General features: G+C 44.0%; 1 protein-coding gene and 1 non-coding gene across 2 annotated transcripts in view; one reads left to right on the top strand and one right to left on the bottom strand.

The window, feature by feature from the left end:
* The window catches only part of LOC126263280 (semaphorin-1A), a 361,326-nt gene that overhangs the window by 146,914 nt on the left and 186,848 nt on the right, over positions 1–27,564 (bottom strand). The gene's annotated exons all lie outside the window — the stretch shown is intronic.
* Positions 5,026–5,100, top strand: Trnat-ugu (transfer RNA threonine (anticodon UGU)). The gene has a single exon. It is a non-coding gene; the product is annotated as a tRNA-Thr (tRNA).

Genomic DNA, 27,564 nt, shown 5'->3' with positions numbered 1-27,564 from the left:
ATCGAGTCCGTCGGAATTAGAAGTTCGGAACTTATGAAGTATATAACAGCTTGAATTTTACCATTCAGCTCTCGCCACGACCTATCCCTCACCCTCCCGGTCGAGAGCAGTTTAGCTTAGAATAGGGATTACTCGTTCTGTAAGCATGCTGGCGTAAAAAACTTTCCTCCTTCCACTCTTTTGCTTTTTGGCTGCAGGTAAGACACTGAAGAGACGGAAAACTATGATCACCCACTAAATAGCATTACAGATATCTCGAGGTATATAGCGTCAGAGGTCTACACACAGGTCACGCAGTTTCTGCAAATGGCGGGACAATGGTCTGTGGACGAGGAGCTGCTCCCGCCCCCAATATCGTACCAGATGTTTCTCATCGGGTTCAGATCAGGCGAATTTGTCATCAAAGGGAGTTCACTGTCATCTACCTTTTAAAACACTGTAACACGATTCTGGCCTTGATAGATAGATGCCTTCGCTTGCGGGGAAGACATCAAGCTTGAAGGGATGCAGGTGGTCGTCAATGACGTTCATATAGCTCGGCCACAGTTGTCGTGGATCACAGACGAATGTTGAGCTTAGCATAATACTACAACTATCGGCCTCTGTCCGTGCATTTATCGAGCTGCCGTTCGCCTAGACGACAGCGTATCAGGAGCGACCTGGTGCAACAAGATGATGATGATGATGATTTTAGGTGAGGGGCGCTCAACATCATCGTCATCTGCGCATCAGCGTGCCAGTCTGACGGGTGGGGACGAAGGCTGTCCTCACATGCGGAGCATTTTATAATGCATTAAAGTCTGCCTCCCTTCCCCACCAATTTAGGGATGGGACCCGACAGTTCATAAAACGTCGCCACTCTGTAACACTGCAGTCACTATCGGCGAGAATAGTGGGCAGATCTCCAACGAGACTGAGGACTGCCCTGATATCAGTACACAAGACTCAAGTTGCAAAAATATCCCGACCTGGATGTGGCACATCACAAATCTCACAGAGTGGTGGACCCTCCTGCCGGAGGAGGAAGCCATGTGTTATTCTGATGCGCAGACTGGTAAGACGAACCTTCTTCCAGCGGTGAAGCTGACTTGAAATTCTCCATGTCTCTGTGGTTGATTTGAGCAACCGCAGTTTGTTTTCTGTCAACCATTCGGTCCCCCACTGACACATGATGCGTCTGCCAGAAAATGAGATAACGGCATGCTACGGGATGGAACATTGACGCACAACACCATCCAGACATGCTTTCTTGGCTGCTGTGTCGGTCATGTAGTTTCCCCGAATTCCAATGCGGCCATGTAGTCTGAAGATTATTCATCCTAACAAGCGCCTCCGAAACACTTGTGACTGCAACAGTATTGTACTCTGTCGTCATATCTGCATAGATTGCCAAATGTCCCGCTTTACAGAGTGGACAAGCATGAGACCTCCATGTTCTGTGATGAGGCGTGGTCGTCCGAAATCTTGTCGCCTGCGACTGGTTTCATCAACCGTCAACCAGTTTCGACAGGTGCTCACGACGGTGGCACGCGAACAGCCGACAAGTTTCGTCATTTTCGAGATGTTCTTTCCCAGAGCTGGGCTATATGCCCATTGTCAAAGTTGCTTAAGCCAGTAGATTTCTTCATTTGCGGTCCTTATTGTCTCTGTAATGATCAACCATTAGTCTGCGCTCTGCTGATGCCGTTTATTAAAAAGAAAGTATTCCATATTTTGAGAGATGGTAGTGTGGACCAAAACAAGAAAAAAATGTTTGGTAAACATGGGCTCTAAAGTGCATACCTTAAGAACAATGGGCACTTGCTTATCTTCGCTTCTGTGAAACCCATCTCTTCTCCTGCAAGTTCTTTCCTATTGCGGAAGACTTACACAGTGTATAAATAAATGAGACATTCCTCTGTTACTGTCCATGGAGGAAAAAATGCAATAAATACCTCTTGGTATTGTTATGTAAACCATGTTCACAGTTCTGGATAATTGCGGGGCATATACTGGTTCTAAAGGAAATAGTTTGTGTTTAGATTAAGCTGTTAAATGATTTTACATTTCTGTTCTATCTCTGCACTTACAGCGTAATTGAAGCCTATTATTCCGTACGAGAAACGACAAAATGGTTCAAATGGCTCTGAGCACTATGGGACTTAACATCTTAGGTCATCAGTCCCCTAGAACTTAGAACTTCTTAAACATAACTAACCTAAGGACATCACACACATCCATGCCCGAGGCAGGATTCGAACCTGCGACCGTAGCAGTTCCGCGGTTCCGGACTGTAGCGCCTAGAACCGCACGTCCACCGCGGCCGGCGAGAAACGACAGAATGATCCTCTCACAAGTGCAGGTCGTATGTAATGGCAAGGAGATTACATTAGAAGCTCTACTATTTCACAGTAATTGAATAATCTGTTCTCATTTATTTGCTCATTTATTTAACGTATTCTGTAGGTCGTTAGCACTAGGAAAGAGTTTACGATACACGAGATGTGTTTTACAATAGCGAAGATGAAGAAGTGTTTATAGCTCTTAAGCTGTCTCTTAGGAGGCCATGCTTACAGTAGAATTTTTTCTTGTTTTGGTCGATACTACCACTTACCAAAATATGGAATACCATCGTTGTTGTATATCTGCGGTGCAATTACAGAACATACTGTCCATCCCATATCGTACATACAGGAACAACCATTTATAATGGAACCAAAATTAGTAGAAATCAGAATGACAGTTTTGTTATTTCAATTTTTAATCCTGCCCCTGAAAGAGGCAGACGGGTCATATTAGGACGTTACAATATGCCTTTTGCAGTCAAATGGTTTTCACATTTTTGTTGGTTTTAATTTTTCTTTATTGGTTTGACGGAAATTCATATGATCTTTACTTTTAATATAATTTGTTGACTTAAAAACTAAACATTAGTTAGTACGATACAAAAACTATAATTTAGTATCATTATGGTGGAACTAGGTACTCACAACTGAAATTAGATAGACTTTAACGGATATAAAATAAAATATTAATGATGAAGCAGCTTTAATGTGGTCTTAATTCCAGTATACGTTATATTTCTCAAAAATTAATGGCGATGTTGAAAAGGCGATGCTATAATTAAAGGGAGGAAGAAGTTAAATGACTGTTTGTGAAATATAAGCCTGAGAGTGGGTGTGTGGTTTTATGGCCGTTATATTTAGCACATTTTTGGCTAATGGACCAGCAATTGCTTTCTATTGATACCAGAAAGATGGTCCTAGATGTGCACATCTGGGTGTGCAGGGTCGCCATACGAGTGGGGCGGGCTAACTACGTGCAGCGCGCGCAGGTAGCGGTGGGCAGGTGGCCCTCGGCTAACTACCTGCTTGAGCGCTGTGAATGATGGCGTCGTCAACGGGACTACCCGGCCGGGGCCGTTGCTGAGGCTATCACTTTTCGTTGGGCAGCGGCTCCGTGGTGGAATGCTGACGGGCAGTAACTCTGGTCCCAGCATGCAACCGTGTGGGGCACCCAGTCTCCACGGGGAGGCGGCCGCTGTCTGGGTGGCGTCGGCAGCCAGATGCCAGCCGAGTAGCCTCCAAGAGGACACAGACTGGTCCCGTAAGGTTAACGCTGGACAGCATTTCGCAGTCGCCTCCACATAACAACTAAGGGCAAGCCTGCAATTGGTTACGCAAACCATACTTCAGCAGTGGGGTGTGCGCTGTTGTTAAACTTGCTGGCAGATTAACAGTGTGCGCTCAACTATGACATGACACGAACCCAGATCCTTGCGTTTTGCTGGCAACGATCTTACCGCCTGTCGCTAAGGACACTGCCTTTGACAGGTAATCATCCAGGTTTGAGTCGCAATTCGGAACACAGTTTTAATCTCACGGGAAGCTCCAGTAGATAGGATTGCTTATGCACATGGCCCATAAGCTATACTATATCTTTTAAATTTCAAACCCTTGCAATACATATTCATTAGTAATAGAAGTCAGTTCAGCGATCAGTAGCACGCTTTCTGCAGCAAACGAAAGAAACGGATAAAACAAAAATAACATTTATTATTTCATTGCGAAACAATTACGTTTACGTTACTCAGAGAGTGGATTTTTGGAGTGTGTGTCACAGGCTTATAGCGTCCCCAGTGCTATATTACGAAAAGACTTAAAAAGCAGTATTTATAAATTGAATAATATATTTTTATCTTGTAGCCGTAAAATAATAATCTCTCTGTCCAAGTTTCAAATGCAAAGAAATAATTTATGACATAATGATCTAAAGAGACGACAAGATACGCTCTTTTGTTAATTTTTTTGAGTCGTCTTGACTTCCTCTTTTGTCTTGAATGTGTATAGAGGGACATCTTGCGAGTGCTGGCAAATGTATGCATATTTGTATGAGTTAAGCATATAATATACTGATTTAATATTATTGTGCACTTTTAATTTGTAAGAGGTGATCCCGATTTCATGTCCGCCTTCCTTGAATTAACCTGCATTCAAGTAATTTACAGTTCAACAATCGCAGCGGCCGATGCAGCCAACGACGCCATTACGTGGCGATATTAACTTATGAAAAATTAGCGGAAGCGGAATACTCGCCCGCTAATAACATAATATTAATTTTTCTCCACAGCCGCCCGACGTTGCAGAAAATACTTAGCTTTAAGATTCTTATTTTCAGTACCATAGCCGAGACCCAGAGCCAGGACTCTGACTACAATACAATGGTTAACGGAGGTAAGAAAAATACTCTCGCGCGTGTGTGGGCCGCAATTGTAATTAATAACTAAAGATCTTATGCTTTAAGGTGAACTGACTAGCCGAGGAAATTAATATGAAAAGTTTATTACATTGTACAACTTATATGCTCATGTTTTAAGATTCAGCGAGTCTAACATTCATTAACGTAACGAATAATTTGAAATTAATATTGTTAAAAATGACTGATCTATTAGGCGCACTACGAATGTAGTGTTGTGGACATGTTGGGAATGTGGATCTCACGGGGAGCGTGCAAGGGATAAGTCTCTGCAGACGCAATATCCTCTGTGCCCACGGTGGCTCAGATGGATAGAGCGTCTGCCATGTAAGCAGGAGATCCCGGGTTCGAGTCCCGGTCGGGGCACACATTTTCAACATGTCCCCAATGAAGTGTATCAACGCCTGCTTGCAGCTAGGGTGTCTATTTAATTATCATTTCATTTCTAGCAAAGCTGCATGGTCATCCACGGTAACTGTTCTTTCGGGGACAGATACTACCGTCATATATATAGTTAAAAAATAATAATAACATATATATTAAATTACGACGGCCGACGGACGCGAGATTTTCAGAATTTGCATTTGCAAGGCGAGAATGCAAAGAGAGATGCATTTCCTGTAAGGAAATATTCGCTGCATTCTTCAGTTCTGATGCTGTCTCTACTGTGCGAAGCAGATGAGTAACCTTTAACGATGCTTATAATCTTGGTTTATACTGTGTTGGTGTTATTAATGTAATCATTATTCTCGTGCCAGAAACATACATAAAATAGAATTTATACAATCTTTGACCAAAATTTCGCCACTTCCAGTCCATTTTCCGTTGGCTGGCGAAGTTCATCTTCTGTGCAGGTGGCTGGGCACAGTCGACACTGAAGCGTATGCTGAACAATCTGTTGTTCCTCACAGTCACGTTGGATATCCCAATTTTTTCAGGTTAACCCGTGACGTTCCCACTCCTCACCTCATACAATTCTTATCATGACCAGGGGGTAAAGATTCGAAAAACCTTTTACAACCACGAGGTTGGGATGTGTCAGCCCTCCACAGTTGCGGCCTTGCTTCATCAGTGGTTGTTAGTTTCTCCGATGTTGGGAGGAAATTTTTCTTTAACCTTAGTCGTTGTGGGTAGGGTTGTTGCCCATGCATTGGATGCATTTTTTCCTGCTCCAGTTTCGTTCTTTCCCCGTTTCCTGCCATTTTTCTTCGAACAGGCGGTGGTGCAATTCCCGCAAGATGGTAGAGCCATTCGGCTGGAGATGACTTCAGGCAGCCTGTTATAATTCTGCATGTGTAGTTTAGGGCAATATCCACCAGTTTGACATGTGCTGACTTGTACCAAACAGGACAGGCATACTCTGTAGCGGAGTAGCATAATGCCATTACAGAAGTTCGGATGGTTTCAACTTGATTGCCCCACTATGATCCGGCCTTTTTAAGGTCACAGCTAAGCGTTAACGTAATGAATAAGAAACATAAATTAATATCGTACTATTTGTTTCCATTTCCCTTCCAGTTTTCCTGGGGTAGAATTCTTGAAGCCTCCCTCCATGTCTTTTGAAATGGGCAGAGCTTACAACACCAGAAACCGAAGCGCTGACTGAATAAGCTTTCCGCTATTCACGTTACTGTTGGTAAAAATTTCAACAAACTGCACAATGAAAAATCAGAAAATTCAAACACGGCCATGGAAAAAGAACTCGTTCTCGAGAAATCATGCAATGACAGTATGGTGCCAGTGACAGTATAGTCCGTAATAAATATGATTGTGACGGTACAGTGACAGCGAGGATACTGTTGGCACCGTCATATAGTCACGGGCCGTATGAGTGCCAATAGACCACGTCACGCACTAGGAAGAATATTTGTAACTTAATACGAATATTTGTGTTGACGACAGACTGAAGCATCGATAGTTGAATACGTAGATACTGCATTCGTAAAAGATGAACAAGAAGAGTTTTAGCGCAATTGTACCGCAGGAACCCACGGGGTGGCCTACCAACGGATGCCTGGTCGCGGCTCGATGCTGCGAGCGCCTGTGTGTGTAGGTTGCCCGCGCGGCAGCGGGCTGGCCCGCGGCTCGGCGTCCGGGCGGTTACATGTTTGTTAGCGGAGGGCCGCGGGCTGATTATTCCGGTGAGAAATTGCCCCCAGACATGGCGGCCGCGCTGAATTTATTGCCCGGGGCGCTGGGCAGCGCACGCGAGCCCTTCCTGAGAGACGCGACTGGCTGGCTCGAGAGCTGCGTACGCCGGGCTGCGTGTGAGTCACGGTCGCGGCGCCGGCGGTGTACGGCCGAGCGGCACGCAGCCTGTTTTCTCCCTTTTTTATCGCACCGCGACATTCTGCCGACAGCGATCAGATTAACACAGCCGCCAGTCCCGGGCGTTTACACGGGAAGCGAATTAGAGGCGCAGTCGGAGAAGGAGAAAGCGCTTCTCGTCGTCCGCCACTCCGCGAGATCCAACGTAATCTCCCCCCACGGACGAAGCGCTTTTACGGTGGTGGCAGCGCCGTGGTCTCACAGTCGTGTTAGAACGCTGATTCTTTAAAATCACCCAACTGGATTTCGCGATAGCTGCTTCGTGTTTTTTCCGAGGATTCCCATTTAAATTCCCTGGGCATTTGTGTTGTACTTTAGGATGGGCTGTACTTGCCTGATACTATCCTAACAACGCGTCTCTATATTAGTTCGATGTATGTTGTTATGCCTACTTGATAAAGACTCCAAACACTGTAACAGTACCCTACACACATCCTTTACATATACCCTTTCCCTGAATCGTGCCAACAGATCTAATTTTTCCAGTCATCTTCGGTAATACTGGCTTCACCTGATCGTCGCATTTCATATCCCTTCCTGGTGTTACTCCTAAATATGATGTGACCTGCTCCAGACATTCACTACTAATATTGTAATCAGATACCATGTCGTTCTTCCTATTTATTATAGGAATTACCTCACATTTATCCCACATTCAAAGACAGCTGTCATCCATGACACTTCGTGGAAATTTTGAGCAAATCTGACTGAGATTCCTTGCGATTATCCAGCAACAATCCTTTACTGTACACGACCCTATCGTTAACGAGCAAATTTATAGATCTATTAACCCTGTCTGATATACTGTTTACGTATACTGGAAATATTACGCGTCCTATTACTCTTTCTTGTGGCTGAAGTGCTTCTGTTGAACATCGATTTAGTGAATAATTTATAACATTATTTTTCGTTATAGAGAAGATCTTTGGCAGTCGTCTATGATCAGAATGCGCACTCTCGTGCCAAAATTGGAAGAGGCATACGTCAAGCTCATATGCTGGGGGAAGTATAGAGCTGTGTGTACCAACGGCGTTTTATCAATTTTTATTGTGTTACCATTAACATGTTTAGAGCATACTTCCTGTATGAGTCCTGTGTACATTTTAGTCTTATTTACTCGTTTTAGTAAACTTTGAGTTTACTTTGAATGAGTCCGTTGTTAATCCTAGTAGGGTAGAACTTAAAATAATGTCTACCATGAATTGTCAAAACAAACTGCAATAAAACATTTCTTCTATTGAGTTGGCTGGATGGGAACGTTCTGAAAGCCAATAATTTAAGGAAAAAGAAGCATAGCGTGCCAGCCCGGTGCAGCCTGGAGGAAGCACAGTGCCTCTGGAGCTGTTACCCTCTTTCGCTTAGTTTCCAACAGAAATTTTGGGTGAACTCTGCTCCACGAAAAATCTTAATGAGCTGATAGTTTTATGCATGAATTAGGTTTATGTTATTCTGACTTGTCGTTTGTGAGTCACAGAAAATTGGCGATAGCTGGAATGAAGGTAACGCTAATAACCAAATTTGAGGGGGAGCGCAGGATCGCTGTAGTTACAGCTAATTAGCAAGAGTGTTCAGCGCTCCAGTGATGTAGAATATTTGCGATGCTTTCCCCATATTGAAAGCGTTAGAAGGTATGCGTTCCAAGGGAAGGCTTGGCCCACAGTTACGAGGCGCCAGAGTTTATTTTCTTTCGGGCAGCCATTTGAGCGCCGTTAATACTTCAGGCGGCGGACGGTCGGTGCTCCAGCAGCAGTCGTCATTTGTGTAGGAATGCCGCGCAGTGATGCGAACGCGCCGGGGGGCGTGTCCTAGGGGGGCGGTGGAGGGGGCGGAGGGAGGGGAGTTCCTCTGACTTATTGCCGGGCAGCACGCATAACAGAGCCTGCTTCTGCTGCCTAGCAGCGCTTTAGCACTACAAGTGTCCGAGCTGCTCTGGGCAGGAATGTTCTTCTGACTTCATGTCTGCAATAGCTCTAATGAAAAAATGAACGCACGGAGGAGCCCACTGAAGCAAAGCAGAGTAACATGTTGTAATCTAATAACAATTTCTCGCTCGTTCAACCGTGTGGAATGATTAAATATCCACAAGTTGACGGACGATTGCTTCTTGACCAATGTCAAGTGGTGTCAGTCACTATTTGAGAATGGCCGTGGAGAACTCGTCTGAAAGACTGTGGCTATTTAATTGCTTGACATGGCTGGAAGGTCGAAACAATTTTATTTGTTTAAATCCCCGTGATATGTATCCATACTACATATTGTTATGTCTTGCACAGCTGCCGCTCATTAGAGTTATCAGCTCAGCGTAGACAACTAGTATCCTTATAAAATTTTAAGGGTCTCGTCCATACTACCTGAACTAATGCAGCATAGAAACTAAAAGCCACAAAGTATCGGCAGATTTCTGATTTCACCAATATCTAGTTAAAAGCTTTTTAGGAAACTATGGTTGGTTGGTTGGTTGGTTTCGGGGAAGGAGACCGGACAGCGAGGTCATCGGTCTCATCGGATTAGGGAAGGATGGGGAAGGAATTCGGCCGTGCCCTTTCAGAGGAACCATCCCGGCATTTGCCTGGAGTGATTTAGGGAAATCACGGAAAACCTAAATCAGGATGGCCGGACGCGGGATTGAACCGTCGTCCTCACGAATGCGAGAGGAAACTATGTAACACAAATGACTACGGAGCATCGTTCTTAACTGACAGTAAAACATTTTCATCTACCGGATCTGGAACCGAGCGACCGCTACGGTCGCAGGTTCGAATCCTGCCTCGGGCATGGATGTGTGTGATGTCTTTAGGTTAGTTAGCTTTAATTAGTTCTAAGTTCTAGGCGACTGATGGCCTCAGAAGTTAAGTCGCATAGTGCTCAGAGCCATTTGAACCATCATCTACCGGAGGAGTCTGTTAATTACTTTTCCAGGTCTGCGTAGTTACGAGAAAGCAGGGAGTGTCCACACAAAGTTAAGAAACATACTCAAAATTCGATGAAGAAGTCTGGTGTGAGACCGATAGCATTTCTGCTACAGATATGCTAAGCGACGCTACCCTCAGACTAGCAATCACAAAGTCTGAGTCAGCTGCAAGAATTGCTTCACACACACATGCCCAAGTGTTGTACAGAACTTCTTTCATCGAAATGGCCACGAAATTTAAGATAGTGACAAACATACGTTTTCCATGTATTTTTGCACTCGGGTACACTTTCAACCATTTGTCTGTGCAGACCAAATCACTTGCTCATATTGTTCAGCTGTTCAGACGGTAACACTTTCTAAGCGTTCTAGCAATAAAACACAGTTTTTGGTTCGTCTTCCTTTCAATATTTTCGTGTGATGGTTCCAATTCAAGTTGATCATAATTCTAAGGCATCTCGTTGAATGGACAAATTTTTAATTTGTGTGGTTCATCGTTAATCGAAATTGAATGGAATTATTTTAGTGCTCATGCGTACGACCTCACACATTTTATTGCTTAATGAAATTACATTGAATCCAGACCATTAGCTGCTTACAGGCGTTGCTAAATATCAAAGGAGACAGTTGAAAATGTGTGCCCCAACCGGGGCTCGAACCCGAGATCTCTTGCTTACATGGCACGCGATCTATCCAACCTTTTTTTTTTAAATCTCATTTTTTCTATATTGTTCGTTTACTTTGTTCGTTGCAGACCTCCGATGTCACTCGTTCTGGTTGTTCGTTGATCCGTTCACGCAGTTTTTTTTATTACAGAAGGTAGCTAAACCCTCTGACCGAACACGCTGAGCTACCGTGCCGGCGTCCAACTGAGCCATCGAGGACACAGAGGATAATGCGACTGGAAGGATTTATCTCTGGCACGCTCCCCGTGAGACCCACATTTCCAACTTAATGTCCACACACGTTTGTAGTGCCCCTGCCCACTATACCCATTACTCGCGGCAGTCAATCTATCGATTCCCGTTAGAGTTTGAGCAATGTGAGTGCATCCGTACTGAAGAAGATCATTGGCCGGTAAGCCTTTTCTACATGAAGATGGTCTGTGTTCTTTCGGACATGTCCGAAAGAACAAATACCAGCTTCGTATATCATATTTTATTGTTTAGGCTCAATTTCCGCTTTTCGCGCAGTACAGATGTTTTGTCTAAATGATTTTAAAATATGTTCAGATTTTTGAGATTGTCTCCTATATACAGTGACTGAATATGAGACCTCCGTTAGCACTAATTTCATGTTGTCATCTAAATGACTGAAATGAATATGTAAAAGAGATGTGACTAGGAAAGGAGATCAAATAATATTTGTAAATTACTTATTTAGTTTCCTGTTACAGTTGTATACAAATTGCTTAATGGTGGTTAGTTTCGAACTAGTCCGTTCATTTTCGAAACACTGCGTGCGTCTTGATTATGTGATTGTACAATAATTCCAGTGTAACGTATAAAAGTTTTATTCTGTTCTTAACGTACACATTTAAACTGACAGTGCTTGGCATAACTGACTTCCATACTCTAGGTCACCGGAGAATTTGCTAAATGTGTCCTTTCAACAATTGACTTCCATACAGTAGGCGGACTTAGGAAATGCTAAGTTGACCTAGAGTACGGAAGTCAAATATGACAAGTACAGACAGTTCAAATGTACGATTTAAGAATAGAACAAAACTTTTATATATTACACTGGAATTATTTTACAAAAAATGGTTCAAATGCCTCTGAGCACTATGGGACTTAACATCTGAGGTCATCAGTGCCCTAGAACTTAGAACTACTTAAACCTAACCAACCTAAGGACATCACACACATCCATGCCCGAGGCAGGATTCGAACCTGTGACCTCAGCGGTCTGGCGGTTCCAGATTGTAGCGCCTAGAACGGCTCGGCCACTCCGGCTGGTGAATTATTTTACAATCACATGATAAGGAAGAAGGAAATTGTTCGGAATATATATATATATATATATATATATGTGTGTGTGTGTGTGTGTGTGTGTGTGTGTGTGTGTGTGTGTGTGTGTGTGAAGCTCTGAGAGGAATCTAAATAAACAAGAAAATACAGGGTGCCCCAGGAGGAATGATCAATATTCAGGGATATGACAGGAACGACCATTCGAAGCAAAAGGGGCTAGCAAATAAGGGCTCTAAAATGCATACCTTAAGAGCTAGGAGGAATACATCTTGGAGACTGTGGAACGAATCTCTTCTATTGCAAGCTCTTTGTTTTCCATATTTTGGGAGGGAGTAACATGGACCAAAACAAGAAAAAAATGTCTAATAAACATTGGCTCTAAAATTCATACTTAAGGTGTACGATCACTTGTTCATCTTAGCTACAGTGAATTTTTGCTCCTTGTGGTCCAGGCTATCACTTCCCGACGTTTGTAAGCCAAAGAGCTTGCAGTCGAAGAGAATTGCTTCGCAGTAACGGATGTGAAGAGATATTCATAGCTCTTGAGGTATGCATTTTCGACCTCATCTTTCATAGACTTTTTTTGCTTCGAATGATTTTTTCCTTCGTATCCCTGAATACTGACCATTCGTCCTGGGGGGGGGGGCACCCTGTATATTCGCTGGCCCTTTATGCCAGCGCAGTGGTGGAATTATGCAAACTTATAAACGCCTTTTTTTTTTTTTTTTTTTTTTTTTTGGTCGTCAGTCTACTGACTGGTTTTATGCGGCCCGCCACGATTTCCTTTCCTGTGCTAACCTCTTCATCTCAGAGTAGCACTTGCAACCTACGTCCTCAATTATTTGCTTGACGTATTCCAATCTCTTTCTTCCTCTACAGTTTTTGCCCTCTACAGCTCCCTCTAGTACCATGGAAGTCATTCCCTCATGTCTCAGCAGATGTCCTATCATCCTGTCCCTTCTCCTTATCAGTGTTTTCCACATATTCCTTTCCTCTCCGATTCTGCGTAGAACCTCCTCATTCCTTACCTTATCAGTCCACCTAATTTTCAACATTCGTCTATAGCACCACATCTCAAATGCTTCGATTCTCTTCTGTTCCGGTTTTCCCACAGTCCATGTTTCACTACCATACAATGCTGTACTCCAGACGTTCATCCTCAGAAATTTCTTCCTCAAATTAAGGCCGGTATTTGATATTAGTACACTTCTCTTGGCCAGAAATGCCTTTTTTGCCATAGCGAGTCTGCTTTTGATGTCCTCCTTGCTCCGTCCGTCACTGGTTATTTTACTGCCTAGGTAGCAGAATTCCTTAACTTCATTGACTTCGTGACCATCAGTCCTGATGTTAAGTTTCTCGCTGTTTTCATTTCTACTACGCCTACGACGGTGGTAACTCAGCTCGAGCGTAACTGGCCCACGGAGCAGTGCAGAATCTGGAAGCCAAGTCCGCCGCGAAGCGCCTGGGTGTCGCGGGTGGCGAGGATTTAATTGCGGGCGCCTCGGAGGATGGCAGCGCTCGGCTCGAGGGCGTCGAGACGCTAATGACCGCTCTAATGAGTCGTTCGCGTGCGCTCGGCCCCGCTTTAAACCACAATAACGCGCGCCCCGCCGTATTTCTCGGCTCTCGAAACGAAAGAGAGAGAGAGAAAAGGAAAAGAAAATAGTCGGCAGATCTCCGTCGCGCCGCGGGTTGCCCTGGACTGGAGGTTCCTCAGCGACCGCCGCCGCCGCCAGCCACTGCCGTTTCCCATTCGATATCGCCGTAATGGTTTTCGCGGCGCTGCCTAGCAGCAGAGAGCGCTGTGGTATGTTTCTGCGGGCTTTATCAGCGGGCTGTTCGATCTGCGATGGTAACGCGCGGAACGTACCCCGTGGAATGTGCGGGTCGAGAGTTCGCCATTAAAATCGTACACCTGGCGGGCGCGGATTTAATTATCGAGTCGGCCTCTCGCGTTCCAGGCTGATCGCAGTGGTTCGGCGAACAACGGTGCACGTATGCCGGGCTGCGTTACTTTTAAAAAAATGTAACAAATGGCGACACAAACAACGACGGAACCGGAGTTATTTGTACAAAATGTGCGCTATTCGTAACTCTATCATACACACTAAACAAAACAAGATACATTTAAGAAAGACTAGGCGATTGTGAAAATTTCTTTGCTGGACGGGTAGGGAGAGCGTTTGATATTAAATTTTTTGAACATCTGACAGCCCTTTGAAATAAAGAATTGCAGGAAGTCAGCAATTACAACTTGCTTGCACGAAACAGTACACAAATATGCAGATGTGAATGAAGTACTTACTGTTTTGCACAGACAATCTGAAGGCATCAAGCTAAATATCTTGGGAGGTTTGAGAAATATAGAGAAATAAAAAGCTACAGCTATATGTTATTTTAAATGAAGAGATTGACAATCAACACACAAAAGTAATGATTAACCTAATAGAGACATGCCTCTTCCCTGAAAACATCTCACTTAATTTTATTTTGCATCCCCTTCTGGCAGATAGAGTACCATATATTATTCTTCAGAACAGATCAAATTACAATTCACATCCATACACACTATAAATCTGTCTCCCACAGTCTTTATTTGTCTCTATGTGAAGGCTAATCTCAGGAGCTACTGTAGAGATTTTCATACGGTTTCACTAATAGATAGTCTGATTCCAGAGGAAGATTAGTGTGCATAATTTATGATTATAGTAATTATGAGTGTGTCATAACTAGCGTTTGGAGGGATATCTCGTGGCAATGATGGAAGCTACGTGGTGATCATCTACAAATGTGGTGGTACCTAATGGGTAAAGCCAAAGTGAATAGCTGGCACAACGTCAGAGAGCAACGAAACTTGGCCAGAATCATTTCATTTCGCCGTATATTCTATAACTACGTGGTGGTAAAGTCTCCCACCGTACTTTTCTGAAAGCGCGTGAAGACTAACCTCAGGAACTCCTTAACAGATACACTGATTCGCAAGAAAAGTTTTTGTATATAATTTATAGGTACTTCGTGCAAATTGACTAAACTATGACGATTCTTATCGATTAAGTCATGCAAACTCGTAACTTTCCTGACTTGAGCTGCTTAAATCGTTTAGGTTACACTAGAATTTGGAGTTAGTATTCAGTTACCTGACATCGTTCTCTGAATTTTAATCATAGCTCTTAGCATTAGCCCATAAACAAAATTATCGCTATGCCAAATAATTCGTCCAGCTTGAGATACTTAATGATTCCAGTCTCTAACTAGTTTATGTAATAAAGCTGAAAATCAATTGAAGACTAAACACAGTTCTCGTTTCTGTAAAATACGATATAAATTTTGTAGAAATGCAAAAAACTGTATCCAATAATGTATTAATTTCTAGAAATTTTTGCACATTGTAAGACCAAAATCCACGTAACAGCTATGCTATTTACACTAGGAGAAACCCAATAATTGTACCATATTTGGTAAAGATTGTAAACAGTATATTTATACAGCTCCAACGCAAAGTACTCGAGGAAACTGAACAACAAAGATGCACAGGACTGCATGCGCGCCACGTCAGACGCGTAATTTCTCTCCTTACAGAGAGCATTCCATAAGCTGTAAGTCCCCTGAGCAGGTGTCAAAATGCAAGTAAAGAAACGACAGGGCTAAAATACACTGACGGGAGAAAATCCCAAAACTCAAAAATCATTATTAAGTGACTAAAGTTGCATGATCACTGTTTAATGTTAGCGCGAGATAAGAGATTGTAAACGAGAAATGCTGGTACATTAATAACCAGTGTAACCACCAGAATGTTGAATGCAAGCATGCAATCGTGCATGCATTGTGTTGCACGGGTGCCGGAGGTGGGATCACTTAGTAATCGCGAAAGCGTTACGGAGATGATAGATAAACTCCAGTGGAAGACTCTGCAAGAGAGACGCTCAGTAGCTCGGGACGGGCTTTTGTCGAAGTTTCCAGAACATACATTCATTCTCGTGAAGAGACCATGAGGATAAGATCAGAGAGATTAGAGCCCACACAGAGGCATACAGGCACTCTTTCTTTCCACGAACAATACGAGACTGGAATAAAAGGGAGAACCGATAGAGGTACTCAGGGTACCCTCCGCCACACACCGTCAGGTGGCTTGCGGAGTGTAGATGTAGATGTAGATGTAGTTCCATGCCTGTTGAACTTGGTCAGTCAACACAGGGACGCCTAATGCTGTTTGTTGGAGTTTCCGTCCGACGATGTTTCATAAGTGGTCGATTGGAAATAGATCTTGTGATGAAGGAGGCCAAGGCAACGTATCGACACTCCATAGAGAATGTTGGGTTACTATAGCGGTGTGTGAGTGAAAATTATCCTGTTGGAAAACACCCCCAGAAATTCTGTTCACGAATGGCATAACAGGTCGAATCACTAGAGTGACGTACAAATATGTAGTCAACGTGCACAGGATAACCAAGAGAGTGTTCCTGCTATCATACGAAATCGCAGCCCAGACATTAACTCGAGGTCTAGCACGCAGACAGATTGATTTCAGGCCCTCAACTGACCTCCTAACCAACACACGGCCATCACTGACACCGAGGCAGGACCATCTTTCATAAGAAAACATCACAAACCTCCACGCTGCCCTCCACTGAGCTCTCGTTGACATCACTGTCTCAAGTGGCGGTGCTTTGGAGTCAGTGGAACGCACGCTAAAAGGATTCTGGCTCTGAGCTGTCCTTGAAGTGTTAACATGCCTCTGCAATGCCTCTGCGACATGGCTATAGTCGCCGTAGGCGGCGCAGTGTACAAGTCTTTGAGAGCAATAGAGATTGACTTGGCTGGCCAATTCAATAAGCAGCAGCTTATAGGTGGTCCAAATGTTTTTCGTAGACTAAGAATGCAGTTCACGTCTGATGTTTCTGCTGTGTTTGTAGGCAGTACATGGCTGACCTTGGCTGTTGTATGGGGGAACCATGCTCACCGGTAGCCTTGAAGCTTTCTCTGATGCAAACATCTTGAGTCGGAAAACGTAGAGAATAGTGAAGAGTACAGGTCTACTCACTAAGGTTCCCTATGGTACGTTGGTGCCAGACAAGCCGTTTACTTTGTCTACAAGGAGAAAGAAGAAGCTCAATGCAGACGAGTATCTGTCTATTTGGGCCAAAGTAGGCAATACCAATTGTAAAATAAAAATTACTGTTGACTGTATGTTTTATTATAGACAAGTAATCGATTTGTAACAGTTTGTTGTATCACTATGATACCAACTTCTGATCAAATTGCTGCTGCAAATTTAGTACGATGGTCTTCCTTCTCGTTACTGCAACGTGGTCTTCTTGTGATCGTGCATTCTCGGGATTACCACTGCCAGCAGCCGTGTACAGTCTCTACATTCCTGCCAAGGTTTTCTGGAGCATCGCAGAAGGAACGTCCAACTTCTCGTAGCCCTATTACACGACCTTGTTCAAACGTGGTGATATATTGATAATGGCGTCTTTGTTGCCTAAATACATATTTCACGAATGTCAACTCACCACGTCCAATCTCAAAAGTAGCTAATGTACACGACCGTTACAGTGTGTATCTAAAGCAAACACGATTTGCACCTCGTAGGGGCTCTACCAACGCCATTGTTATGCGATTGGCGCAAAATTTTAATTAAAATCATCTTTCAGATTTAGGCACACGCCTACCAACTTTCGTTTATGTCGCACAAGTTGTTCTCGATATTGCTATTTTTATTCCCCATCGGTGTAGTATAATATTCGTAACGAGAGGTTAAAAACGCTTTTGTGTCGTTTTGCCACGAGTTAAAAATCTAATCTGACCAAAATTCTGCTCAGTTCCACGCAAAAAGAGAGTTTCACCCTTTCCGTAAAGTACGGCATTGCAGCAATTTCTCCAAGGAATCGCCGGGTAGCCGAGCAGTCTTTCAGGCGCGGATAAAATATGTAGCCGCTGGCGTCGTGACGGCACGGTTCGCCAGGCGATCCCCCCGCGCTTCATGTGCCAACTTTGCATCGCCGGCGCTCCGTTCTGCTTGCGTAGGTGTCCGGGCACCTCCCCCATCTCCCCCTGCCCCTTTCTCTCCTCCCACGCCCCACCCCATCGCCTCGGCAGTCTCGAGAAACAAGCAGCGGCGTGAGCTGTCAGACCCGGTGCGCCCAGTCAAGTTCCGTAACGACACCAAGTTTTAATAAGACTGCCGCCGCCGCCCGCTACGTGTGCCTCATGTAAAGGCGTCGATCGAACGGCACAAAGTGCCACGGTCGCAGCCGGGCCCTCGCGCCTGCAGTCCTGCCCTTCGCGAAAACTGTGGACAGCCATCGCTGCTCCTGTTAATTTCCCTTTCACAACCACTGTCCCATAAGTGCACATTTTTAACAAAATAATTAATCCTAATAGTGTACACTTCTGAAATTGTCACACTCCAGCGTTACAGTGATCCTTAATTATTTGCTACAGAAATAGCCTGAATGTAGATTATTTTGTAACGAAATTAGGTTCTCAAACACTAAACGCATCATATAGTTTTTCAGTCAATGTTAGTATTAATACAGCCAAAATTCGAGACTAAGCAAAAACTGTCGTGGAAGCTTTTCAGCAGTGAAACTTGAAAGTGATCCGAATCTAAAGGCTTTATTTGCAGGTTAATTAAATGAAGTTGCTATTCATTAACGAGGTCTATTCGGAAAGTATGGTTCGATTGGTGGCGAAATAAAAACCACAATGAAAATAAAAATATTTTTATTCGCAACAATTAGCCGCAACAATTGGCCGCTCCGACTTAAGACATTTGTAGTGGCACTGTACAAACATTCCAGTACCCTCGTCACAGGAAGCAGTCGCCTGTGCTTTCCCCGAATCCACTACGCTGGTCTGTCTTCCGTTGTGTGTGCCGAAATGTTATCTTCGTACCCAGCGGTTCATATGAAACGGAGGGAACCAATTAAAGGCTGTATTGTGGGTGATCAAGCACTCCCCATCTAAAACGCTGCAGGAGCGTCTTCATTTCCCCTGCAGAATGCGGCTGAAAATTGTCTTGAAGAAAGAAACGCATGACTTTTATGTTATGTGGAATGGAAAGCTTCAGGCGAAATCTCTCACTAGATCCACACACTTGGCGGGAGACACTTTTGCTTTAGACATTTCTACGTGATCACTTAGCGCTCTGAACTGGAAAGAGCGACGTGAACCGATCGAAAGTCACACTAAAGATACTGCCCAACACACCTGCGCGAAGTTCCATGCGATTTTCAGTGGTTTCCATTTCGCACCTAATCGGACCTTACTTTCTCTATACGCCTTGTAATAAAATGCACATATTACTCAAATATTTTGAGGAGGAGGAGGAGGATGAGAAGAAGAAGAAGAAGAAGAAGAAGAAGAAGAAGAAGATTAGCGAGGTCATTAGAGACGGAGCACGAGCTCGGATTGGGGAAGGATGCGGAAGGAGATCGGCAGTACCCTTTCAAAAGAACTTATCAATTGAGGACATAAAGTCTGTATATGAGTTCGCGATCATTTTATTTGTAGTACTTTTATTTTAAAAAGTCCCCCTTGATCACATAGATTTCTTTACACTTTATGACCGGTTTCGTCTTATCGCCATCTTCAGATCGTTAAAATATTCTGATATAAATCATCATCAAGTTAAACATGTTTTATGTCAGAATATTTTAACGGTCTGAAGATGGCGATAAGACGAAACCGACCATAAAGTGTAAAGAAATCGATGTGATCAAGAAGGACTTGTGAAAATAAAAGTTTCAAAGGAACCATGCGGCATTTGCCTGAAGCGATTTAGAGAAATCATGTAAAACCTAAATCGGAATGGTCGGATGCGGCATTAAACCGTCGTGTAGTGTGCTAACCACTGCGTTATCTCACTCGGTCAAATATTTGAAGGTGTTCTCAGTTATTCACAAACCGAGTCATTCATTATTTCCACACTCTTGTAGTGTGGACTACAATGTTACAGGCAACTGGCAGGCTTCTTCTATTAGGGGCAGCTGTGTCGCAGCAATGACCAATCTTACCCGGGAGAGCTGTATTTCCTTAACCGCTGCCTGAAATACGGCGAACTGATCTGTTTCGCCATTGTCGGTAAATGCCACAGGAGCATCAGTTTCGAAATCGCTTTCATTGCGGAAGCTACTTCCGTCACCTTCAGGAGCGAGTTCTTCTAACAATACTTCCTGTATAACATCTGCCGTTAGCAAAATGTCGTTCCCAGGTGTCATTTTCGCATAAATGTAATTGACACACGGTGACAGAATAATTACAATATGTTTTCCAAAGTCACAGTGACAATTCAAGAAATATTTCTTTCAAAATAACAACAATGTCTCACAAATTCGAACGTCCGTCCTCTATTAGGTCTCACTCAATGCTGAATTTACATAGGCGGCGGCGGGCTGTGAATGTGCAGTGCCGCATGCACAGTAACAAACAAAAGACTCCGGGGTCACTCTGAGCGTGGTGCACACTTCCAGAGTTAGTAATCAAATACGTCCACAGTGTTACAACAAAAAGCGTTTTCACTTTACCAATCAACATTTAGAAGTCACAGCTTCATCATTACGCTTTCACATTTTATGTAAGGACCTTAACTGCAGTATCAACGTGTATTTTTGTGGGAGTTTTAGTGCAATGTTGATTGCCATTGGCGAATCAGTGGTAGAGTATACCAAATTATCCACGAATATACAGATTTTTGTGGTAATTTACTGTAGACCTGCGAAGTTTGTTGGTTCCTTTTTTTCATGTCATCACATATTGTTGAATACAAAGCAAACCTGGAATTTGCCTTAAGCGATTTAGAGTAAGGGAAACCTAAATCTCAATGGTATCAGGAGTCCAGCTGTCTTAATCACTGAGCCAAGTCGCTAACTGACTGCTACTTGTGTCTACGCAAAAAGGAATGAAGTCTAGATTTTGACGTCCTCTCGACGATTAGGGCATTACACGCAGTCCAAGATGATTTATGTCCATCTTTTCAGAGATGGTTGCGGGACTCGGTTGTTCGATACAGGATGTCAAATGAAGCACCTATAAGCCGTCTAATGTCCAAACTTATTTTATCTGGTTACCCGTTTCGGCGATCTACTACGCTCTCTTCAGGCCGCTGGCCGACGTATAGGAAGGTTCCACCTCGTTCCTGGTCAAAACTGCGGCCAGCAATACTGGTATTAGTAGATTTCTGCTTGCTGTAGCGATCACTTCAACCCCAACTTCCAGTCTATGTTAGTCCGTGCAATTTCTATAACCGTAACAACAGACCTTTTCTAGTTATTTATTTATTTAACCTGATCGGATCAGATCCTTCTGGCCTTCTTTTACATCAGACCAGAATTTCACACATATAGTATTTTTTACGTCCTAACTAAGAAGAAACAATAATTTTAATATGACTAGTAGTAATAAATTAGTACACTCTGAAACGAAAAGAAACGATACACATGAAGGAATTTCCGAATGGGACGGAAATCGATAGATGTGATGTACATGTACAGACAAACAAATAATTGCAATTTCAGAAATAATTGTTGATTTATTCAACAATGAAAATCCTTACTCTCAAAAGGCCAAAGGCAAAAAGAATGGAATGGTTCGGGGTAAAGCTCTTGAGAAACCAGTACCCCAGAGGACAAAATCAGTGATTGGAACCAGTTCAGTTCAGAGAAATGATTATAAACTACCAAAGTTTGAAATCGGGAGAAGAACTAAAAAGATGAAGTGGCCCACGGCAGAAGACTGCAGGGAGGCGCTGAGTGATGGGCTCAAAAGATACTTGCAGGACATAAAAGTGGCAGGCGAACAAAGGCTAAAACTTCAATGTGATATTGACTGTTAATTCGTAGTCCATTGTGGCTCAATTCGAGAGTAGAAAAAATGTTAGTAAAACGAGAAGCTAATGAAGAAAAAGAAAACACCTACGAAAAATCGGACTTTAATCTCATGGCCAAAATTCTGCCTTCTAGCACTTCTATAAGAAACCTACACCTTTTGTTACTTAAAACAGATTTTATGGCTGGTAAGCGCTCGCCAGAAGTGTTAAAAGGTAAAACCTCCTCTGGATTCCATTTTGGGCACAACCTTTTTTTGCGGCAGAAATATTTGTGCCGTGGCACGGCTAGTGAGAAAGTTATGGAGGAGCCCCAGCCACGCGCATGTACCAGAGGCGACCTGTTGGGGACACGCCGCCCTGACGTGTCGGCATTCCGGTTATTCTCATTTCCTGCTAGGTGCCTCCCTCTCGGAAACACTTGACAGCCAGCGCTCGCGAGACCGTAACGGGAAAGAAGTGAAAAGGGGCAGAGGAAGAAAGGGAGAAACAGTAAGGCACGGAAGTAATGAAGAGTGCAATTTGCGTGTTGTCTTCGCTAACTGCTCGTCACGCTACGATAGCGTCGGCATGCGCTCGGTTTTTAGAGGATATACGCCTCGCTCTATTACCGGCGGAAACGACCCTGTAACTGCGGAACATAGCGAAACATATTCACCCTGTGTCGCTCCCAAATGACGAAACGGTGCTTCAGCTAATGCAGACACTTTATGGTCTTAGAAAATTTGAATGAGTCACTTGAACTTTGTGCACACAGTTACTTTCGATGGGCGACAAATGGAACGATCATTGTCAAGGAATAAGTATTGGGCTAAAGAATATAGGAGACACCTTACGATAATTACAGTATAAATTCAAATGTAGTTATAAATATATGGAAAAACGACGGAGTAGGTGCAACAGAATGTCAGCGTCTACTTACTTCCGGATATGGACTACACGACCTTACATCTTGCTCTAGCTGTCCACTTATTGTAGACGTGATCTCAATGGGCCCTCATTCATTGAGCGAGATTACTCGTTAAAGTAAATACTACCGGAGAGCAGCAGATTTCAAACCAGCCGCTATACTTTGGTTGGTGCACCCCGCTAGTTCTCAGGATGTCTGGGTCAACGAGATTTTAAAGTCTGGCGGTCCTTACATTCAGAAAAATAAGTGGAGCTGTTCCACCCAGACTTACATTTAAATCTTACTCTCTGGCGATAAAATAAACTTTTAACGGCAAGTCGCCGCTAGCAACCTCAGGAGTGATAACGAGGGAAGGAAGGTGGAGTGAAATGTAACACTTGTCCGGTGACATTAATATGACCACTTGTCTAAAGCCTGCATAATCAGCTTTTGCAGTGCAAACCACTATGAAACATGCAGGAAGAGAGTCAATGAGATTCTAGAAAATACCGATAGAGATGTCGAGCCATGCCGACTCCAGGGCCTTTGCCAGCTACGTTAGGTTTTTCGGTTAAAAATATGCCTGTCAGAAAATTCGACACCAGTATCGCGGTTACTCTAGCGCCTGTAGGTAGACAAGCCTCCCTAAGAGTTGTCGAAGTGGTTGCCTACACAGGCACTAGAGCAGGTGAACTGGTGTCAAAGTCTCTGACGCTAGAATTTCCAACGTCTTCAATAAAGGAGCATGGGTGACACAGAGAGTGTTGCCGAACTGGGTGGGTGGTCTTAGAGAGACCCTTTGCCGTTTCTTTTCACGCACATAAACAAACAACTTTTGCTGCTTCGGATCACGTTCAAATTTCGCCGAATGATTTTGAACGGTCTCTAATGATTCCACGACATGCACCATCGGAGAAATTGCTTCCGCACTACACTCCAAAGGCGTTAGATCACGGTCAGTGTGCTTGCAGCCTCATGATAACCTTAGAGTAGCCTTGAAACTCCAAGGAGTTGGCAGTAGTGTCGAGCATTGTCAAGAACATAGTCCTGCTGCTCATCGCACTGCGAACTATTGTTTTCGACCGCGAAGTGTGTGGGAATCAGCGACCCAAGGGAAGGGCTTGTTTCATAACGGCCTTTATGCAACCCCTTGAGGAATTTTAGTGTCGATTCTGAACGCCAGCGAGTTTGAAATTATTTCCTCGACTATCCATAAGATAATGCGCGATCTCAACGCTTGGTGTCGCGGTTCTGACCTCCATCGCATAGTAGTCCAAAGAAGGCATGAAATTTGGGTAATATGGGATGTGACGAACTTCCCATTGTGTGACACGTCGCCGGCCGGAGTGGCCGAGCGGTTCTAGGCTCTACAGTCTGGAACCGCGTGACTGCTACGGTCGCAGGTTCGAATCCTGCCTCGGGCATGGATGTGTGTGTTGTCCTTAGGTTAGTTAGGTTTAAGTAGTTCTAAGTTCTAGGGGACTGATGACCTCAGAAGTTAAGTCCCATAATGCTCAGAGCCATTTTGAACCATTTTTTTGTGACACGTCCACAGTAGCATGGGGCAGAACTGTAGTGGAATTTGATGCCAGTGTGACATCATTAACCAGTCTTACAGCTCACATAAACTTCTGAACTGTGGCCTTTTTCTGGCATGTGTTGGTACCTCGCCGTTCGAAACGTTCGTAAACGAAGCTTGCACTCCGTCTCTAATGACTGCCCTGTCAACGGAATATTGAACTCTGATGTTCCTTCCGTCGTCTCTTGCGTTTTCCAGTTCTCAACAGAGATATGGTGTGCCACTTCATTCCTTGTCATTCAGATTTGTTTGATCACGCTGGATGCGCTTGGGGCACCTGAACACTGTTTTGTATGACGGTGCTTTATTACCACCAAGTCACTTAAATTATCGCATCGTTGTCCTTGAACGGAGGAAAACAACCGGTGTGCCTCAAACCGTCACTGAACTAACGTGCCGTGCGTTGAAAGGAATTTCCGAGTGGACCTCGATGGTAAAATAAAAGTGCTGTACACGAAATATTTCTGCTAGGGGTTGAGATGTAGCACCAATAGGGGTAACGCTACATCCCGCCATATCCGGAGGGTCTCAATACCGGCCGGTAAAAGCGGGAAGCGTTCGCTGACACACAGACGCAGAGGCACGGAGCCGGGCTAATGCGCTGGCAAGCGCCGCGGCGGGAAAGCGCATTCATCACGAGCAGAAACCGGCATCCGTCAGCCGCGGCTGGAGAAAGCGGCGCGCTCCCGGATGATTAATACCGGCCGTTATCAGGGCCGGGATCGCTCCCGTCCTATCCTCCACTTCCGGCCGATGGAACTGGATGCGGCACTCCAAGGTGGAGGGGACCGGCTGTCGTGCTGCCCTACTACTCCTCAGCTGCGTGCGTCGAGTTGTGTCTCCATATTCTGCACCGACGATCACTGTGCCATATCCATTTTCTAACCTCGAATCCTGTGGAACATTACAGTTCAGCGTAATCTGTGAGCAATCATGAACAATAAGATTAGACGCACCTATCTACCAATAAAAAATAATGGCCCATGGCTGGATTATGGTGCATGTACAGCCTGCGATAAACAGTCGCGAAACTTTGTAGGGTAAAAAATGCTACCTTCTGTCAGCTGCTGCGATGCTAGCAATCCAAGCGGCTGGCGTGTAGTAACAGAAAAATTACATCGCATCAACGGAGTAATTGCAATTTTTGACGCCTGTGCGGAGATTTTTCCAATATCAACAGGAAAAAGTAGTTAAGTTAATATCCCTCCTCTGCTAAAAATGGCTCGAAGCACTGTGGGACTTAACATCTGAGGTCATCAGTCCCCTAGTCTAAGAACTACTTAAACCTAACTAACCTAAGGACAACACACACATCCATGCCCAAGACAGGATTCGAACCTGCGACTTTAGCAGCCGTGTGGTTCCGGACTGAAGCGCCTAGAACCGCTATACCACAGAGGCCGGCCCTCCTGCTAATATTAACATATAATAATCAAGCATGAGGCGAGCTGTGACCGTCATTGGCGCCTCTTCTGCTAGCGCCATCTCGCAACGTGACCTGTAGTGTAAGAACAGAGCCGGAGTTGTGATAGTACCTAGTCTGCGCTTGTGTGTGATGAAGACACTCAACATTTACAACGTCATCTCTCTTGGACGCCTATGTGCTACGTATGACAATTTTGTAAGGCCTTCGTGTTATAGGCAACTATTATTATCACCATTGTTTGCCTTGATGTTGTCACCTGTTGTGTCCTAAGGTATGTACCTAAATTTATATGTACACATGTTATGTAAGTGGAATCCAAGCCCACTTTTATAGTGTTTTCTGTCCTCCCTAGATCCGACTGTGGCGGCTTTAGTTTCGCCGAAACCGGTAATCATGTATAAAAAAGAATTCCTGCGATCTTGGCTATCAGTTTATTGTTTTATAATAATCAAGTCTGAATTCAGTGCAACAAACAGGGTCATTCTTATGGAAGTTTAAAAACCTCCTGAGCGACGCAGATGAAGCTAAGACCGAAAAAATCGGAAAATAGCCCAAAACTATTTGACAGATGTTGAACGTGTGATGTCATCACGTGACACACGCGCACGTGCTGCGGTGGACAGTATCGGTCTGCCGCACCTGATCGACCCAACTCAGACCAGGATGTCAAATTAAACACCTTAGAGCCATCTAGTTTCCAACCTTATTTTGTTTCGCAACCTATTTCAGCTTTTTAATACGCCACCTTCAGGTCCCTGGCCGACGTGTTTGAAGATTCTACCTCGGTTGTGACCAAAACAGGGGCCAGCAATACTAGTATCAGTAGGATTTTGCTATAGCGATCACTTCAACCATCATCTGCCGACTCAGTGAAGGTTGAAGTGATCGCTGTAGCAAAACTCTACTGATACTAATATTGCTGGCCCCTGTTTTGGTCACAACCGAGGTAGAATCTTCAAACACGTCGTTCAGGGGCATGAAGGTGGCTTAGTAAAACGCTGAAACTAGTTGCCAAATAAAATAAGGTTGGAAACTAGATGGTTGGAAGGTGTTTAATTTGACATTCTGTATAGAACAGCGGAGTCCCATAACCATCTCTAAAAAGCCACCAAGTCCAAGTCAAGTATTCACGTCTTTGTGGCTCTGGGCCTATGTACGCGATTTTAGCGCGTGGGGCTTGGAGTTCGAGTCTTGCATCTGGCAGGAAATGATTTTTTTGCATTGCGTTAGGCAGGTTGGGAGTTTACATTGAGGTAAGATTTATTATTTTATTTACCGATCTCGCGGTCTCCGCCGGTTAACTGCCAAGTGCAGTACAACAAAAGTCTAGCCTATTGCGTCACAGGTAAATAAATATAAGCTTCCGAACTCCATCGCTAGCAGGAAATGATCTACGTGTTCTTTACTAAATAAAGTCTGTGAGCAAAAAAAAAAAAAAAAAAAAAAAAAAAAAAAAAAAAAAAAAAAAAAAAAGAAGGGACGAAAGGAAATAATTAGAACAGTTTTTGCTTTGTTACAGCGAGGACAGTAATTTTGCATTTTGTAACTTCTACGTTTATAACAGATCAGATTTACAAAAGGTGTTCGAAAACGCAGTAGCCTAGCGGAGCTACGGGTAGCACTGCACCCTACCGGTGAGGGTAGGAACGACTAGCCCAATTACTCCATGTGCGGCGAGGTACGTTGTCTGGCTACGTCGCATGCTGAACACTTATCATCCAACTCTGGGATATTTTCCGACACTTGTGGCCACATGTGTCTTATATTAAATTACTTGTCTCAGGATAATTTACGTCGTATGAAGATTCTAACCCGGTCGTGATCAAAGCAGGGGCCAGCAATACTAGTATCAGTAGATTTAGGCTATAGCGATCACTTTAACCATATCCACGTGCTTGCCA

This window comes from Schistocerca nitens, chromosome 6, assembly GCF_023898315.1.
Source record: "Schistocerca nitens isolate TAMUIC-IGC-003100 chromosome 6, iqSchNite1.1, whole genome shotgun sequence".
Classification (NCBI taxonomy): Eukaryota; Metazoa; Arthropoda; class Insecta; order Orthoptera; family Acrididae; genus Schistocerca; species Schistocerca nitens.
This window is presented reverse-complemented; position numbering and strand designations above follow the sequence as displayed.